Below are 9,929 nucleotides of genomic sequence, written 5' to 3'. Positions count from 1 at the left end.
AGGCACCAGTGAATTCTATGGGTAAGGTAATTTTAAATATTTTTAGTGTTACAACTTAAGGTTTAAATGTCTTTTGACACCTACTGCTTCTGCATGCACTCCAAAGCCTTTTTCTGAATTTAGTTTACAGAAATTTAAGCAACGTGTTTAAGGTGACATAGTGTGGCAGTGTCACATCTGGATCCACTCTTTTCTACTCCTGTATGTTATCTTCAATGCTATGGCAGAGAGGAGAAGGAATGTGAAGATGTGAAGAGCTTTTTTTTTTTTTTTTTTTTTTTTTCTCCTTAAAATACTATACTTCTTGATATTATGGCTATAGCAATTCATATAAATGAAAGTCACAGTAAATTGCTAGGATTTCAAATTTGTTCTTTGATCACTAAATTGCAGAACCTGTCCAGTTTAGACAAATCATTTATTTATCCTTAAACTTCTTGATGGATAAGAACTGAAAAGATGCATGAATCTTCAAACAGCTAGTAAAAAGGCACTTGCCGTACATTTGGACATGTTATTAAGCCTAAATGGTTTCAATTTTAGAATAATTCTTAAACTAGGACAGTCTTGTCTGTCATGTGCTTATCATAATGAAAATAGTAGAACTTGCACAGATTCATATGAAAGCACTTTTGTGTGTGTGTGTGTGTGTGTGGTACAGACTCTACAAACACCCAAAGAGGAGTCCAACTATTCCTACTCCTTGCTATTAGTAATTAGGTACATTGTCCACTTAATGCAAACATACTTAACTGTACAAACTGGAAATAAATAGTCAAGTTAATCAGTTTTCAAACCTGTCTAAAGGTGAATTTGTCTTTTATTTATTCAACACAGGAGGTTAAAGAAATGCCACTCTCTTACTCAGGACTAGCCTATTAAAACATTATGCAAACATCTTTTATTTAGCCTCTTTTTTTCCCTCAGCCTCATTAATAAGGTCATCACTCTTTCTCTACAAGGCTGGCATGTCTTCAAACACAGCAAAGTTTACTTTTTCCAGCATTTAAATTCTTAACCCCATTTTAGAAAGCATAAGCTCACAGAAGAGTTGGAGGTCCACTATTTTGACTAGGTAAAGAAGTTACCTTCATCCTCATATTAAAAAAGCAAACTAACAAACAAAAAAGTAAATATTAATAAATATCAAAACATAAAACATTTTTTGTGTAACTTTTTAGTAGTCCTCATTATTCAAGCAGTAAGTAAAGTGCATCAATACCTTGCTCAAGACTTCTGGCTCTGGAAATGCGAGTGGAGCTTGATTCTGCTGTATGCTATTCTTTGACATTTATAAGAAAAGTATAATGGACCCTCTAATTTTTCTGTGCCACATAAGCCACAGTTTTCTATGGCTACATGGAGAGACTACAAAATAAGAAGCTGTGGAAACCACGTGTCCCAAAGTAAAATGTCCATTTCCTTCACAAAGCCTTTCATTATGACAAGGAAAGTGCTGTGTGCTACTTTCACCTTCTTAGGAAATTTTACCTATTAAAAACAAGGTCTTAGATTCTGGTTTTATCTCTAGCAGTTCTGTTGTAAAAAGCTGCAAGACATCATAGCTTACAAATACATCATAACTTTTACAAATTATGTTTCTAACAGTACTCTAAAAACACCAGTGTGGCTCTACACTAGCTGAAACTCCTATTATTCATTATTTTGGGAGGACATGTAATATAGCTGAACACAAGCTCAGGCTATTCCTAGTTGCCAGACTCATCCCTCACTGGTTCCAGAATACAAAGACTATCCATGTAGCATATTGCCATTATTTCTCTCCCTCACAGTGACCTGTCCAAAGTACAAATTGAATAAAGATCAAAATACAGCTGAGTCACAATCCAGCGGTATTTAGTGTTCTTGATATGCACTATGACCATTACAATCTTAAATTAAGCATTTACTGGCTCTTGCCAATCTTTCTAATTCAAAAGTAAATGGAGAACTGGTCTTTAAGTCAAGAAGATAAATTCTACATCTTTTTTTTTTTTTTTTTTTTTTCCTTCAAATTAAGCTCTAATAATTACTACAAGTTACTCAGGGCTAGTCTATCATACTGATCCTACAGTTTTGTAACAGTATTTTGCATTGACTATAGTACACTGATTGTAAGAGGATTTTTATTTGTCAGTCTTTCCTTTTTTTTAAAAAAAAAAATATAATTAGAAACAATATGTACACACACACACACAAAGTAAAATTCTCAGTGGCAACATGGCAACATTAAGGAAAAATTAAACGCATGCAACATGAGTATGAGTAAACATCACATTTTTTATGAATGTATACATGTAACGCACACAATATATTACTTTAATCCCTGCAACAAGGATTTTTTTTTTTTTCTGGCATCTCTTACATTTAAATATTGTTCCATAACTAAACCAAGTACTATATTAGCGAAATATTATAGCCTCTAAGGATTATCCTTGTAGATTCTTCCCAAAACAAATCCCCAAACTCAATAGCCTAGTTATAGGTACATAATTAAAGCAATGAATTTAGCAGTGCACATGCTGTCTACAGTCAGTGGAGACAGAAAGGAGATCATTGTGGGCTGACTAACCTCTGCAAGGGGCAAATTTTCTTTCTCCATTAATTATATTGAGCACAGGATGAGAACATTCACAGAATCACAGAATCACAGAATAGTCTAGGTTGGAAGAGACCTCCAAGATCACCGAGTCCAACCTCTGACCTAACGCTAACAAATCTTCCACTAAACCATATCACTAAGCTCTACATCTAAATGTCTTTTAAAGACCTCCAGGGATGGTGACTCAACCAATTCCCTGGACAGCCTATTCCAGTGACTAACAACCCTTGCAGTAAAGAAGTTCTTCCTAATATCCAACCTAAACCTCCCCTGGCGCAATTTTAGCCCATTCCCCCTCATCCTGTCACCAGGCACGTGGGAGAATAGACCAACCGCCACCTCACTACAGCCTCCTTTCAGGTACCTGTAGAGTGCAATAAGGTCGCCCCTGAGCCTCCTCTTCTCCAGGCTAAACAGTCCCAGTTCCCTCAGCCGCTCCTCGTAAGACTTGTTCTCCAGACCCTTCACCAGCTTCGTAGCCCTTCTCTGGACTCGCTCAAGCACCTCCATGTCCTTCTTGTAGTGAGGGGCCCAAAACTGAACACAGTACTCGAGGTGTGGCCTCACTAGAGCCAAGTACAGCAGGACAATTACTTCCCTGGACCTCCTGGCCACGCTGTTTCTTATGCAAGCCAGGATGCTGTTGGCCTTCTTGGCCGCCTGAGCACACTGCTGTCTCATATTCAGCCGACTGTCAACCAATACTCCCAGGTCCTTCTCTGACAGGCAGCTTTCTAACCACTCATCTCCCAGCCTGTAGCACTGTTTGGGGTTGTTGTGCCCCAGGTGCAGGACCTGGCACTTGGCCTTGTTGAACTTCATACCGTCGGCCTCGGCCCATCAGTCCAGCCTATCCAGATCTTCCTGCAGAGCCTTCCTACCCTCGAGCAGATCGACACACGCACCTAACTTGGTGTCATCTGCAAACTTGCTGAGGGTGCACTCGATCCCCTCCTCCAGATCATTGATGAAGATATTAAAGAGGACTGGCCCCAGTACTGAGCCCTGGTGGACGCCACTAGTGACCAGCCTCCAACTGGATTTGACTTCATTCACCACAACTCTCTGGGCCCAGCCATCCAGCCAGCTCTTAACCCAACGAAGTGTACGCCAGTCCAAGCCATGAGCAGCCAGTTTCCTGAGGAGAATGCTGTGGGAAACAGTGTCAAAAGCCTTGCTGAAGTCAAGGTAGACCACATCTACAGTTTTTCTCTCATCTACTAAGCATGTCACTTTGTCATAGAAGGAGATCAGGTTTGTTAAGCAGGACCTACCTTTCATAAACCCGTGCTGACTGGGCCTGATCGCCTGCTTGCCCTGCACATGCCGCATGATGACACCCAAGATAATCTGCTCCATGAACTTCCCTGGCACTGATGTTAAACTAACAGGCCTATAGTTCCCCGCGTCTACCCTCTGGCCCTTCTTGTAGATGGGCGTCACATTTGCTAGCCGCCAGTCAAGTGGGACCTCCCCCCGATAGCCAGGACTGCTGATAAATGATGGAAAGCGGCTTGGCCAGCTCCTCTGCCAGTTCTCTCAGTACCCTCGGGTGGATCCCATCCGGCCCCATTGACTTGTGTACATTCAAATGCTGTAGCAGGTCGCCAACCATTTCCTCGTGGATTGTGGGAGCCACATTCTGCTCCCCATCCCCTTCCAGCAGCTCAGGGTACTGGGCGTCCAGAGAACAACTGGTTTTGCTGTTAAAGACTGAGGCAAAGAAGGTGTTAAGCACCTCAGCTTTTTCCTCGTCTCTGGTTACTAAGTTTCCCCCTGCATCCAGTAAAGGGTGGAGATTCTCCTTAGTCCTCCTTTTTGTGTTGATGTATTTATAAAAACATTTTTTGTTGTCTTTAACAGCAGTGGTCAGATTGAGCTCCAGATGAGCTTTGGCCTTTCTGATTTTGTCCCTGCACCACCGCGCAGCATCCTTGTAGTCCCCGAGTGGCCCGCCCTCTTTTCCAAAGATTATAAACCCTCTTTTTTTTTTTTTTTTTTTTTTTTTTTTTTTTTTTTTCCTAAGCTCAAGCCACAGCTCTCTGCTCAGCCAGGCCAGTCTTATTCCATGCCGGCTCATCTTTGGGCACGTGGGGACAGACTGCTCCTGAGCCATTAAGATTTCTTTCTTGAAGAGCACCCAGCCCTCCTAGGGTTCCTCTGTCTTTCAGTACCGCCTCCCAAAGGACTCTGCAACCAGTGTCTTGAACAGCTCAAAGTCAGCCCTCTGGAAGTCCAAGACAGCGGTTTTACTGGTCCCCTTCCTGACTTCGCCGAGTATCGAGAACTCTACCATTTTGTGGTCACTCTGCCCATGACAGTCCCCGACCAGCACATCTGCCACCAGTCCTTCTCTGTTAGTGAACAGAAGGTCTAGCGGGGCACCTCCCCTGGTAGGCTCACCAACCAGCTGCATCAGGAAGTTATCTTCCATGCTCTCCAGAAGCCTCCTGGACTGCTTTCTCTGGGCTGTGTTGTGTTTCCAGGATATGTCTGGGAAGTTAAAGTCCCCCAAAAGAACAAGCGCTGATGATTTTGCAACTTCTTCCAGCTGCCTGTAGAACTCCTCATCCATCCCCTCATACTGGTTTGGCGGTCTATAACAGACCCCCAACAGGATGCTTCCCTTGTTGGCCTTTCTGCTGATCCTAACCCATTGCGACTCCACCTTGTCATTCCCAGCCTCAGGTTCGATGACGTCAAAACACTCTCTAATATAGAGAGCTACTGCACCACCCCTTCCGTGCTGCCTGTCCCTTCTGAAGAGCCTATAGCCAGACATTGCAGCACTCCAGTCATGAGAGTGGTCCCACCATGTTTCCGTGACAGCAACCAAGTCATAGCCTGCATGCTGTGCAATGGCTTCCAGCTCCTCCTGCTTGTTGCCCATGCTGCGTGCATTAGTGTAAATGCACTTCAGCTGGGCCTTAGCCTTCTCCCCCAGCCTTGCCACTGTTCCCCCTGGCACACCTCCAACAAGCTTTGTTTCATCCCCGCCCCCCTTCTTACCTAGTTTAAAGCCCTCTCAATGAGCCCTGCCAGCTCCTGGGCCAGGATCCTTTTTCCCCTTGAGGACAGTTGGGACCCATCTGCGGCCATCAGGCCAGGTGCCAAGTAAAGCACCCCGTGGTCAAAGAACCCAAAACTTCTGTGTTGGCACCAGCCTCTGAGCCACGTGTTTATCTCGTGGCCTTTTTGTGTCCTCTCTGAACCATTCCCTGCCACTGTAGGAATGGACGAAAATACCACCTGTACTCCCGCTCCGTCCACTAACCATCCCAGCCCCCTGAAATCCCGTTTGATAGCCTTCAGGCTTCTCTCATCAGTGGTATCACTGCCAGCCTGGACTATCAGTAGCGGGTAGTAATCAGAGGGGCGAAACAGGTTGGGAAGCTTTCTGGCAACATCCCTGACCCTGGCCCCAGGGAGGCAGCAGACTTCCCTACGGGTAGGGTCAGGCTGACAGATAGGGCCCTCCATTCCTTTCTTAACCTATTATTTTGGGTACTTAATTTTAGCCATGGTGTCTTCACATACGAAATAAGTCATGAGCATGGTATGAAGATCCACTCTCATCAGAAAGTTCCTAAACTATTTCATCTCACTTATCTTCCGTTAAAAAATAAAACAAATTAAAACATATTTTTCCCACCTGCTGAGAAGTCTTTCTTCTTATGTGCATGTACAAATTGTAGGGGCAGTTAAAACCTAAAGAAAAGATTACTAGAAACATGCTACAGTTGCCTTGGTGACATCAATAATAAAGAAATAATAATAATAATAATAATAAAATAAAAATAAAAATAAAAAAAAAAACAAAAAACTTTTTACAGCATCTACCTGTACAGCGTACTTAAACAATGCTTCCTGGTGTTTTTATCACTACAGAGCTTTTTGTCTGTTTAACAGTCTGGTTAAATAAACCTCTTACTATACAAAAGTAGTTAGTGACTTTGTTGCCACATAAAAAATACATTCCCACTTTTTCTTAGGAAAAGCAACAAAAACATGATTTTTCATAACAAAAATATATTAACAGTTGAATAAGTGTCAGCATTGTATTAAAAATAATAATTTATTATTGATTAATTATAAAAGAATTATTGAAATCTATGTGCAAAGACACATTATCACATCCTTTATGTTATTTGCAAAAAAGAAACATAAATAAAAAGTCTGCAGTTTCATCACAGTGTCACTGTTTTGGTTGGAACAGAGTTAATTTTCTTCATAGAAGCTCACACAATGCTGTGCTTTGGATTTTTGATTAATATAGTGGTGATAACACACCAATGTTTTTAGTTGTTGCAGAGCAGTGCCAAGGACTTTTGCTTCTGGTGCTGCCCTTCCAGTGAGCAGATTGGGGGTGCACCAGGAGCTGGGAGGGGACACAGCCAGGACATCTGGCCCCAGTTGGTCAGAGATATTCCATACCATGTGGCATCACACTCAGCAATAAAAGATGGGGTAAAGAAGGAGGAAGGGGAGAACATTTGGAGTGATGACATTTGTCTTAAGAAACTGTTACACGTAGTGATCCCTGCTTTGCTGGAAGTGGCTGAATACCTGCCTGCCAATGGGAAGCAGCAAATGGATTCCTTACTTTGCTTTGCTTGTGCACAGCTTTTGCTTTCCCTAGTAAACTGTCTTTATCTCAGCCCATGTGCTATTGCATTTTACCTCTCTGATTCTGTCCCTGATCCCACCTGCAGAGAGCAAGTGAGCGGCTGTGTGGGGCTGATCTGCTTGCCGGGTGAAACTGCCAGACACAGATAAAATACAGACTTTTAAAATGAGTGGCTGGTGGTGAAAGAAGCCTCAAAGTCAGTGATATTTTCTGAGTTTAAGCTTGTGGTTGAAGTAACAGATAACCATTTCTTAGGTTTTCCATTAAAAAAAAAAAATAATAATAAAAAAAGGTGCACGTCTCTAATATTTGTGCCTTGTTTTAGGTAAGAAAACCTAATGATAAGAAGCAGCATATTTAAACAGATACACTTATATTCACATGAATCTTTGTTATGCAGTTTAGTTGCTCTTCTTAGATGAAGAAATATTTTGAAAAGTTCAGAAAAATCTTTATAGATTCTGTTATTTCTTAACCATTGGAAAATGAAGATATTGTAGTAGCAGGGCTTTTTCAATATGTGATTATATGGTTAGGGTCATTAGCTATTTAAATGTGCTAAAATGACATAAGCTAGAGTCCATACTTAGGAGGCTATAAGTCAATACAATATGTCCAATTCTGACACAGCAGATTTTAATTTATAATTTTATGACATTCCATCTTTTGGATGGGTTACAAAACATTCCAAGTAAAATAATTCAAAATGCTTTTTTAATTCCCATTTTTCTGTTGAAACTGAAACATCTTCCTTCAAGAAAGTTCATAGAACAAAAAGTATGGCCAGGAAAAGGCCTCCTGGCTCTCAAGATCCTTTCCCCCTGTATATTGGTTGTGCCTATGTTTATGAGCAGTGTAGACTAATAAAAGTAGAGCAAAACAGTTCCTCAAACTATATACAATTCAATGTATTACATCAGACAGGATCCAGATAGAACACATTTCTGTAATATAGCCTACAGGTCACAATGATATTGAATATGAACAGAGACTATTAGATGAGGTTTCATGTTGTGTAAATTATTCATATTTCAATTTTAAGATAATTTTTTTTAATGTTATGGAAATCTTCCTGCCCTGGAGCAAGTTTCATAATACCATAAGTTAATATACTTGCCTGTCACCTTCATAAGGCCTGGGTTTAAATCTGGCTTGGGTAATAAATGAAATTAGTTTAATGGTCCCAAATTAGTCCTTAGTAGGCATTTGTCCGTATCACAAAACTACTACTGTTCATAATTTGGCAGTAGAGTACAATTGGCAATCTATTCTCCAAGGAACCCAAAAATGGAATGGAGGGGACATTGCAGAGCAGGTTTAATTTTGGCAATGGCATTTGGATCAAGCCAATGCAAATGATTTCTTACTTTCATGAGAATCATCATTCAGCAAATTAGTTAATGCAATGAGGTTGTCTAAATAAATTGACCACCATATTTAAATAGATCAAATTATAAGAAAAACACAATTTTACCATATCACGTCATTTTGGACACTGACTGCCCAAGCTAAATCTTGTCTGATTGATCTTATTTATGGCCACAGGCAAAAATTTCTGTAAGTAGTGATTGTATGGGAAAACAAACAAACAAACAAACAAACAAAAAACGCCTTTTTTTTAAAAAAAAAAGATAATTAGAATATAAAAAAAAAAACAGGCAAATCATAATTAGAGGTTCAAATGAAAATAACATTATCAACATCATTCAACTGTACATAGTTAAATTCAATTAAATAATTTTCTGATTTTACGTGACCATCTTTATCTCATAATGAAAAAAAGGAAAGGAAAAAAAAAAAAAAGAAAAATTGTCAGGTAAATTAATTAGTGTAAATTACTCCATTAGTTGTGCTAATATGGCAGGGGAAAAAAAAAGGTAAAAAACAAAAATTATGTTTTATACATTTTTAAGACTATGAGTATGAGTCACTGAAATTTCACTAACTTAAATGTAATCAAGAGGGGAAAAAAATAAAGGTAGTGCTTCTGCTCACATAAGTATTTGGACACTTAATTGAACTGAACATTTTTAGGATAATAGTCCAGTTTCTTCACCAGTTCCTCAAAAGATGCTTCAATAAGTTTACTTCTTTAGTAGCATAAGAAATATAAGGTTGCACAATAATATAAAGTTATTCTTGGGCTGGAAATGGTTTTGAAAAGGGAACCTGTCTCTATTATACATGTTGGTACATGAAACTTATTGAACCATCAAGAGCCTTCAGATCCACACATAATTGTAATAAACGCATAACTGTAATATTTGACTAACAACTGCTTTTTCTCTGCTCCTATGACACAGAGATGAGTCTTTGTACAATGTATACATACTTAGATGTGTGTATTTATATACACACGCACAAAAATGTGTTCATACAAACACAAATGTGCTTATGCAAATGAGGAAATATTCCCACAGTGTGGATTTAGCAGATTAAGTATTTTAAAAGCAACATTTCAAGATCATAGTCCTGCCCTTTTTATGTTTAAAGACTGTTGTTGTTTAACATTTTGGTGTATTAAAACTCTTAAGTGATAAAAAAAAAAAAAAAAAAAAAAGAGAGAGAGAAAGGGCAGGGCAGGGCAGGGCAAGGAAGGGCAGGGCAGGGCAGGGCAAGGAAGGGCAGGGCAGGGCAAGGAAGGGCAGGGCAAGGAAGGGAAGGGAAGGGAAGGGAAGGGAAGGGAAGGGAAGGGAAGGG

The 9,929-nt window shown here is 40.1% G+C and overlaps 1 long non-coding RNA gene across 1 annotated transcript; it reads right to left on the bottom strand.

Annotated features, from left to right (window-relative positions):
- Window positions 1-1,423: 1,423 nt before the first annotated feature.
- On the bottom strand, window positions 1,424-6,310 carry LOC118160611. Its single transcript, XR_004747598.1, has 2 exons — window positions 6,255-6,310; window positions 1,424-1,797 (listed from the first exon to the last, which is right to left on the bottom strand). It is a non-coding gene; the product is annotated as an uncharacterized LOC118160611 (long non-coding RNA).
- Between the last annotated feature and the right edge of the window lie 3,619 nt (window positions 6,311-9,929).

This window comes from Oxyura jamaicensis, chromosome 1, assembly GCF_011077185.1.
Source record: "Oxyura jamaicensis isolate SHBP4307 breed ruddy duck chromosome 1, BPBGC_Ojam_1.0, whole genome shotgun sequence".
In the NCBI taxonomy this organism is placed as follows: Eukaryota; Metazoa; Chordata; class Aves; order Anseriformes; family Anatidae; genus Oxyura; species Oxyura jamaicensis.
Note: the sequence above shows the minus strand (reverse complement) of the source record. Positions and strands in the feature narration are given on the sequence as shown.